General features: G+C 43.0%; 1 protein-coding gene across 1 annotated transcript in view; it reads left to right on the top strand.

Annotated features, from left to right (window-relative positions):
- LOC139757884 (uncharacterized) overlaps positions 1-10363 on the top strand; it is a 237614-nt gene that overhangs the window by 193131 nt on the left and 34120 nt on the right.

Genomic DNA, 10363 nt, shown 5'->3' with positions numbered 1-10363 from the left:
GATAATACCCATTTCATTTCGTGTAAATGTAAATCAGTTGCAGCTCAGCTTAAGCCAGCGACCAGGACCAACGCATACACACACTGGAACCGAATGTTCATGCAGTCTCTCTGAGGGTACATCACATCAACATTCCTCTCCCAGACCAAATTTGTTATCACACTCGTAAGTCCGAGATATAACATCTTTCCTACATAGTACATCACATAGTCTTAGATTAGTTTAGAGATATTAACACAGCTGTAACACAGTGAAAGTCTGCTTCCCAGTGTTAGTAGGTCGAAAATGTATACGTACATCTGTTCCACGATAGGTATATAGCCACATCTATTTCCCATCTAACTTCTGTTTTACCTTTGTTTGTTCTTCTGTTACTGCTTTCATTTGACACCGTTCCCAGGTGTCTGAATTCAATCCTTCATTCATTTCTCCGACAGTGAATCAAGTATATGTTCGCTGGGTTTCTTTTCACTGTCTTCTTTCACACACGAGGGCTGTGCCTTAACTTGGGGTCACTCTCAACATCTCTCTCATCACGTCTTTACCTAAAACTTCCCAGCATATTACCTGTCGGTTTCTCTGAGGTGCACGACCATGTCTGCTCATGTGTTCAGTTTCCCTTCTGTACCACCTCGGAGATGCACGAATATCTCTCTCTCTCTCTCTCTCTCTCTCTCTCTCTCTCTCTCTCTCTCTCTCTCTCTCTCTCTCTCTCTCTCTCTCTCTCTCTCTCTCTCTCTCTCTCTCTCTCTCTCTCTCTCTCTCTCTCTCTCTCTCTCTCTCTCTCTCTCTCTCTCTCTCTCTCTCTCTCTCTCTCTCTCTCTCTCTCTCTCTCTCTCTCTCTCTCTCTCTCTCTCTCTCTCTCTCTCTCTCTCTCTCTCTCTCTCTCTCTCTCTCTCTCTCTCTCTCTCTCTCTCTCTCTCTCTCTCTCTCTCTCTCTCTCTCTCTCTCTCTCTCTCTCTCTCTCTCTCTCTCTCTCTCTCTCTCTCTCTCTCTCTCTCTCTCTCTCTCTCTCTCTCTCTCTCTCTCTCTCTCTCTCTCTCTCTCTCTCTCTCTCTCTCTCTCTCTCTCTCTCTCTCTCTCTCTCTCTCTCTCTCTCTCTCTCTCTCTCTCTCTCTCTCTCTCTCTCTCTCTCTCTCTCTCTCTCTCTCTCTCTCTCTCTCTCTCTCTCTCTCTCTCTCTCTCTCTCTCTCTCTCTCTCTCTCTCTTCTCTCTCTCTCTCTCTCTCTCTCTCTCTCTCTCTCTCTCTCTCTCTCTCTCTCTCTCTCTCTCTCTCTCTCTCTCTCTCTCTCTCTCTCTCTCTCTCTCTCTCTCTCTCTCTCTCTCTCTCTCTCTCTCTCTCTCTCTCTCTCTCTCTCTCTCTCTCTCTCTAACAGGTTCCCAACTCTATCCATAAACACATGTTCATCGTCGTCAGCAGTCCAGCTGTCGCTTCATGGGGGTAACTAGCATGAGGCCCCTATGTTATATTATTGTCCTTAGTATTCTCTGAGATGGCGAGAGGCCTTTACCTTAGAACTCTGGCATCAGTACATAGAACGTTATGGATCGTATTTGCGCACAGAATTCTGTGGTTTATGGATGATAGATTTTGACAGAATTCCGTAGGAAATTAAATATGTGTTTACACAAGTTGTAAGGACTGTTATTAAATGCTCAGGATTACGTTAAATTTTCATAAGTGTTGTTGTTATAGAATTCCAAAGAAATTTGAGTATAATGTCGTGTGTGTGTGTGTGTGTGTGTGTGTGTGTGTGTGTGTGTGTGTGTTTTGAGGGCGAAAATGTAAGAACTTGTGGGAAATATTATTATATCCTGGTCTGCTGTCATGCTCACACACCCTTCTAACACATCAGTATATCCTGGTGCATTTATGCTCACACACCCTTCTAACACGTCAGTATATCCTGGTGCATTTATGCTCACACATCCTTCTAACAAGTCAGTATATCCTGGTGCATTTATGCTCACACATCCTTCTAACACATCAGTATATCCTGGTGCATTTATGCTCACACATCCTTCTAACACGTCAGTATATCCTGGTGCATTTATGCTCACACATCCTTCTAACAAGTCAGTATATCCTGGTGCATTCATGCTCACACACCCTTCTAACACATCAGTATATCCTGGTGCATTTATGCTCACACATCCTTCTAACACATCAGTATATCCTGGTGCATTTATGCTCACACATCCTTCTAACACGTCAGTATATCCTGGTGCATTTATGCTCACACATCCTTCTAACAAGTCAGTATATCCTGGTGCATTCATGCTCACACACCCTTCTAACACATCAGTATATCCTGGTGCATTTATGCTCACACATCCTTCTAACACATCAGTATATCCTGGTGCATTTATGCTCACATATCCTTCTAACACACCAGTGTATCATGCTTACGTACCCTTCTGACACTCTTCTGTATCCTGGTACACTGTCATGCTCACACACCCTTCTAACACGTCATTATATCCTGGTATGCTGTCATATTCACACACCCTTCTAACACGCCATTATATCCCGGTAAACTGTAATGCTCACACGCCCTTGTAATATATGTTACAGACGTGCATTCGCCAGTCGTTACATGCCTCAGTCCTTTATCACAAGTGCTCTCACACCTGCATCTGAAAGAGCGTCCTTGAACGCTGTGCGTTCGTGATCTCACCGACCCTCACACAGCCAGCCACTCCGCCCGCTCCTCACACATCCCCACTCGACCAACCTTGTTTTCAGTTTCCTCCCACCCCACCACACACGCCCCTCACTGACCATGAACCATCACAGGCTCGTGGGTTCGAATCGTAGTCGCGACGCGTCTTGACAGTCGGCCTACATCCTACCCCCAGGCGTCCGTCCCGTCCTTGTGAATGGTCGATCATCGAGTGTGTGTGTGTGTGTGTGTGTGTGCATACATAAACAGACAAAGCAGCACGAGTGTCAAGCTTTCTCTTCGTAACGCACGAACAGTAGTCACACACATGTTGCATGACAGTAAGGTATGATGTTCAGTAGATGGGGTTCCACGAGTGTAAATCTTCACCCCCCCCCCCCCCCCCCGGCGTAAAGTAGGAGTCGAAATGAAGGCAATTAGAAGAGTACAAGAACTATGAGAATTGAGTCACACTGAGAGGTTAGGGGCCATAATCTTTCCACCATGGAAGACAGAAGAGTAAGGAGTGACTTGAGCATAACCTCTGGCTTCTTAGATCAGATTATTGAGTCATCATTAACAACTTTTCGAAAGATGTAAAGGTAGAACAACATTTGCGCGATAAACCATCTTAGAAAAGGTGTAAAGACGTAAAGTGTAAGAGATGTTGATGAATGGGACGAAATGAATGATGAAATGAAGAATGCAGTCAGCAAGCGAAAGCTTAAAAAGGTTTCATGAAGGAACAGGTTCACGGTATGGGGCCCCTCATAGTATATACCCTGAGCAAATGTGACCTTGCAGTGGTGTTACGTAACGTGTAATGACATGATTACAAAGGTGGTGGTTTATGGCTTCGTCAGTTACACTGCCATTTCATGTAAGGATCTTATTCTAATTTATGGTTGTATTCTGTCCCAAACATACTGAAAATCGGAAGGAGGTACAGAGAAACTAGTAATATAACATGTCCATGCTGATGTCAGAGTTTTAAGATAATCTCTTCTTAGCAAAGTCTTGGTTGTACCTTTTTATCTTTGGATTTAGATATTCATGATCTGACCTTCTCAACTTCCACTGCTTGACATACTCTGAAAGATTTCTCATGTTGTTTTCATCAAGTTATACACATCTTTGTGCCTCTGGTCCTCTCTCATTCCTCATCAATTCTCATGTATCCACCTACTCCACGTGTCTTCCACTTCACGTTCACACTGACACCAAAAGATTCACTCAGCAACATCACTATTATATATATATATATATATATATATATATATATATATATATATATATATATATATATATATATATATATATATATATATATATATATATATATATAAAGATTTACATCTTCCGCATCTTAGCGCATCATACCACATCCCCGACGTTAACTTTCATCCAACTCGTTTGTTTACCCTGAGCTCAGCATTAACCAGCCTTTCCCCCAGGGACACTAGATCAACAGGGATCCCTAAAGTGATCACATTATTACCGCCTCTGTTTCAGAGATTCGTCACGCCTCACTACTACACTTTAGCAAGTCCTGTAGCTGTAGCTGCTGCTGCTGCTGCGGTCGTACATCCTTCTTAACTCTCAAGAAGTGGTAGTCACCCGGGGCACTACTCAAGCAGTATGTATAGTATTCAGGGCTAAGTCGCATTACTCTCGAGCGAACTTTTGAGGGGAAAAGGCCGTGGGACTTAGGCTTCAAGGTTATGCTTATGTTTGGCTGTAACATACCTCGATGGTATGTTACAGGAATCATCTATTTCGTGTATCCCAGAATCAGGTCAGGCCATGCGATTACCACAGTATTCAGATTGGCACGAGTAATCAGGTTTCTATTCATCAAAAAGTAATTTTGTCGGTAATTTGATTACAACTCTGGATATTGGGAAATGCGACACTCGCTCATAACCTCTTTAACTGTTGATGTTTTCCTTTACCCTGACACCGTTTCTTTACTGTGCTGGACTAGCCTGTTCCACACACCCTTAGGGAGTAATGTACTTCCCTGCGTCCCCCAAGACATGATTATTTATGTCCCCTGGAAAATTCATAACAATCTCATCGTATACCTAACATGTCCCACCATTCTCTCAAACACAGGTCTGACTTTTTCAGAGCTCGCCCACAACCTGACCCTCTCAATACATCTTTTTTCAGAAGAGGAAAAACCCTCTACAACAATAACAAGACAGGAATCAACGCTACATACAACACTGAAACATAAAATATTACACGGAACGATGCACTCATTACCTCAGCCAGAGGTGGAGGAGGCAAGCACTCTGCACAGCACACCCCTCACTGATCTCAGTGATACAGCTTCACAGACTGTTGTACCTGTTACTGATTTGGAGTTCGCATCTACCCTACCCATTACCCTTGTCTCTGAAACAGGTTACATCACAAAGTTCCCGTCCATATCTTCAACAGAGAAATATCAAACAGTAACAGAATTCAATCCAACAGTCCCTCAACAAGGTCATGCCAAATCACAGTCAGTACCTGAACTTAACCATACAACAACATTGCCTGTGACACTTGTGTCTGAAGTCGGCCAGAAAGTGATACATCCCTCAGCTTCTGTACTCAAACATGAAGATACAACAGAAGAACTTATCACACATATTCCTGAGAGTATTTGTGTAACAGTACGATCAGTGCCTGAGTTGGACTATGCCTCATCCCAGCCTGTAACACTGGTCAATGAAGCAGGTTTAACTATAACATATCCCTCGAAGTCTGTTCTTGAATATACCTCAAGTGCAGAGGAATTCATGGCAGATTTTCCGAAAGGAAGTCATGCAACAGTAACATCTGTACCTGAACTGGGTTATGCAACTGCGCAGCCTTTGACACTTGTGTCTGAAGCAGGTTTGACTGTAGTGCATCCCACAACATCTGTTCATAAACACGAACAACCAACAGAGTTAATAACATACACTCCAGATAAAGCACATGCAACAGTAACATCTGTACCTGAACTGGGTTATGCAACTGCGCAGCCTTTGACACTTGTGTCTGAAGCAGGTTTTACTATAGAGTATGCCACAACATCTGTTCATAAACACGAACAATCAACAGAATTAATAACGTACACTCCAGATAAATCACATGCAACAACAACATCTGTACCTGAACTGGTTTATGCAACTGCGCAGCCTTTGACACTTGTGTCTGAAGCAGGTTTTACTGTAGAGTATGCCACAACATCTGTTCATAAACATGAACAGTCAACAGAATTGATAACATACACTCCAGATAAAGCACATGCAACAGAATCATCTGTACCTGAACTGGGTTATGCAACTGCGCAGCCTTTGACACTTGTGTCTGAAGCAGGTTTTACTGTAGAGTATGCCACAACATCTGTTCATAAACACGAACAATCAACAGAATTGATAACGTACACTCCAGATAAATCACATGCAACAGCAACATCTGTACCTGAACTGGTTTATGCAACTGCGCAGCCTTTGACACTTGTGTCTGAAGCAGGTTTTACTGTAGAGTATGCCACAACATCTGTTCATAAACACGAACAATCAACAGAATTGATAACATACACTCCAGATGAATCACATGCAACAGCAACATCTGTACCTGAACTGGGTTATGCAACTGCGCAGCCTTTGACACTTGTGTCTGAAGCAGGTTTTACTGTAGAGTATGCCACAACATCTGTTCATAAACACGAACAATCAACAGAATTGATAACGTACACTCCAGATAAATCACATGCAACAGCAACATCTGTACCTGAACTGGTTTATGCAACTGCGCAGCCTTTGACACTTGTGTCTGAAGCAGGTTTTACTGTAGAGTATGCCACAACATCTGTTCATAAACACGAACAGTCAACAGAATTGATAACATACACTCCAGATAAATCACATGCAACAGCAACATCTGTACCTGAACTGGTTTATGCAACTGCGCAGCCTTTGACACTTGTGTCTGAAGCAGGTTTTACTGTAGAGTATGCCACAACATCTGTTCATAAACACGAACAGTCAACAGAATTGATAACATACACTCCAGATAAATCACATGCAACAACAACATCTGTACCTGAACTGGGTTATGCAACTGCGCAGCCTCTGACACTTGTATCTGATGTTGGTTTGACCATAGAGCATGCTACAACATCTGTTCATAAACACGAACAGTCAACAGAATTGATAACGTACACTCCAGATAAAACACATGCAACAGTAACATCTGTGCCTGAACTGGGCTACGCAACTGCGCAGCCTTTGACACTTGTGTCTGAAGCAGGTTTTACTGTAGAGCATGCCACAACGTCTGTTCATAAACACGAACAGTCAACAGAATTGATAACGTACACTCCAGATAAAACACATGCAACAGTAACATCTGTGCCTGAACTGGGCTACGCAACTGCGCAGCCTTTGACACTTGTGTCTGAAGCAGGTTTTACTGTAGAGCATGCCACAACATCAGTTCATAAACACGAACAATCAACAGAATTGATAACGTACACTCCAGATAAATCACATGCAACAGCAACATCTGTACCTGAACTGGTTTATGCAACTGCGCAGCCTTTGACACTTGTGTCTGAAGCAGGTTTTACTGTAGAGTATGCCACAACATCTGTTCATAAACACGAACAGTCAACAGAATTGTTAACATACACTCCAGATAAAGCACATGCAACAGAAACATCTGTACCTGAATGGGGTTATGCAACTGCGCAGCCTTTGACACTTGTGTCTGAAGCAGGTTTTACTGTAGAGTATGCCACAACATCTCTTCATAAACACGAACAATCAACAGAATTGATAACTTACACTCCAGATAAATCACATGCAACAACAACATCTGTACCTGAACTGGGTTATGCAACTGCCCAGCCTTTGACACTTGTATCTGATGCTGGTCTGACCATAGAGTATGCTACAACATCTGTTCATAAACACGAACAACCAACAGAATTAATAACGTACACTCCAGATGAATCACATGCAACAGCAACATCTGTACCTGAACTGGGTTATGCAACTGCGCAGCCTTTGACACTTGTGTCTGAAGCAGGTTTTACTGAAGAGTATGCCACAACATCTGTTCATAAACACGAACAACCAACAGAATTAATAACGTACACTCCAGATAAAGCACATGCAACAGCAACATCTGTACCTGAACTGGGTTATGCAACTGCGCAGCCTTTGACACTTGTGTCTGAAGCAGGTTTTACTGTAGAGTATGCCACAACATCTGTTCATAAACACGAACAATCAACAGAATTGATAACATACACTCCAGATAAAGAACATGCAACAGCAACATCTGTACCTGAACTGGGTTATGCAACTGCGCAGCCTTTGACACTTGTATCTGATGCTGGTCTGACCATAGAGTATGCTACAACATCTGTTCATAAACACGAACAACCAACAGAATTGATAACATACACTCCAGATGAATCACATGCAACAGCAACATCTGTACCTGAACTGGGTTATGCAACTGCGCAGCCTTTGACACTTGTGTCTGAAGCAGGTTTTACTGTAGAGTATGCCACAACATCTGTTCATAAACACGAACAATCAACAGAATTGATAACGTACACTCAAGATAAAGAACATGCAACAGCAACATCTGTACCTGAACTGGTTTATGCAACTGCGCAGCCTTTGACACTTGTGTCTGAAGCAGGTTTTACTGTAGAGTATGCCACAACATCTGTTCATAAACACGAACAATCAACAGAATTGATAACATACACTCCAGATAAAGCACATGCATCAACAACATCTGTCCCTGAATTGGGCTGCGCAACTGCACAGCCTTTGACACTTGTGTCTGAAGCAGGTTTTACTGTAGAGTATGCCACAACATCTGTTCATAAACACGAACAACCAACAGAATTGATAACTTACACTCCAGATAAAGCACATGCAACAGCAACATCTGTGCCTGAACTGGGTTATGCAACTGCACAGCCTTTGACACTTGTGTCTGAAGCAGGTTTTACTGTAGAGTATGCCACAACATCTGTTCATAAACACGAACAATCAACAGAATTGATAACATACACTCCAGATAAATCACATGCAACAACAACATCTGTACCTGAACTGGGTTATGCAACTGCGCAGCCTTTGACACTTGTGTCTGAAGCAGGTCTGACCATAGAGTATGCCACAACATCTGTTCATAAACACGAACAATCAACAGAATTAATAACGTACACTCCAGATAAAGCACATGCAACAGCAACATCTGTACCTGAACTGGGCCACGCAACTGCCCAGCCTTTGACACTTGTGTCGGAAGTAGGTCTGACTGTGATGTATCCCTCAACATCTGTTCATAAACACGAGCTCTCCACAGAAGAACTCACTACACTGGCTCCAGAAAAAGTACATGCATCCGAACAGCTCATTCCTGAGTTGTGTTATGCAACTACCCAACCCTTAACACTTGTATCCGAGACAGGTCTGACAATCATGCATCCATCCACAACTGTACTTGAACCAGACCATATGACTACAGAGCTCATTCATCCTATTCTTGAAACTGCTGGTACATCTACAGTCACACAAGAACTCAAACCTTACCCCGATCTTGGTGTTGCAACTGTTCAGTCCATTACTGTGATGCAACAAGAGTCTCTTGCCCCTACACAGCCTAGCACATCTCCAAAAGAACTGGACAAAGCCCCTATACATCCTATCACTCGTGTCCCTTCCCAGGATGAGTCCTGCATGTCTCCTATAACCCAAACCTCTGTACCACCCCATACAGGCTTACCGACAGCAGTCATGAAGACAGAAGACATACGATTTAGTGAAGTACAGCAAGACTCAAAACAGACTGATGTTGATGTCACCACCAAACACTCAGATGTGACGGCAGTTCTCAGCACACAACAACACACTGGGTGGGGGGAAGTTTCAGAAGAGACTGAATCAAAGAAATCCAAGATCACTTTTACACCAGATCAGAGGGATAAGGGTACGGTAGAGAAAATTAGCAGCACACCATTCGTTGAACCTGTGGACGTAGAAAGAACTGAGGTGGATGTTGACGAGAATGTAAGCCGGGAGGTGTCAACGCGTAGGATTTCACTCAGGACTATTAAACAACGTGTTGTCGAGCAGACTGACGAAGATGGGTTAACACACGAGGTCATGGTAGGAGTCGGTGTTGAGTCTAGAGATTCTAAGGTGCAGGAGGAAACTCGAGTTAGTACTCTCGGTAAGCAGGTCGAATCAAAAGAAGTTTTTGAGTCATCATTTAGTCTCCCTGAAGTGGAATCTGACACTCGATCCTCTGAAAAATCTAAAATTACTGTTGAAGAAATAGAGGAGGAAGAGGAGATAACTAGAGAAAGAGATATTCAGAAGGCAAAGCCCGATGAATGGAGTACTGAAAGCGTTGAGGTTTTAGACGAAACGAAGCCCGTGAAAGCACAACCCAAGGTTGAGCCAGGTCAGTTGAACTTTGCACAGGCTACTTTTCCAGATATTCTCTCTGATACTGAAAGTGTCACTCCACAAAAACGCGTTACACAAACACGTAAAAGTGTAATTATAAAGGATGGTGGATTTTCACAACAGGAAATCACTGTCATATCTAGTACAGAAGACAGCGAACAAAGCACTGATAAATCACAGCTGGAGATTGTAGAGGTCGATGATTCTGTGGAAAGTCCCGCT

This window comes from Panulirus ornatus, chromosome 28 (genome assembly GCF_036320965.1).
Source record: "Panulirus ornatus isolate Po-2019 chromosome 28, ASM3632096v1, whole genome shotgun sequence".
Taxonomy (NCBI): Eukaryota; Metazoa; Arthropoda; class Malacostraca; order Decapoda; family Palinuridae; genus Panulirus; species Panulirus ornatus.
The sequence above is the reverse complement of the archived record's forward strand: the minus strand, read 5'-3'. Positions and strand labels throughout refer to the sequence as shown.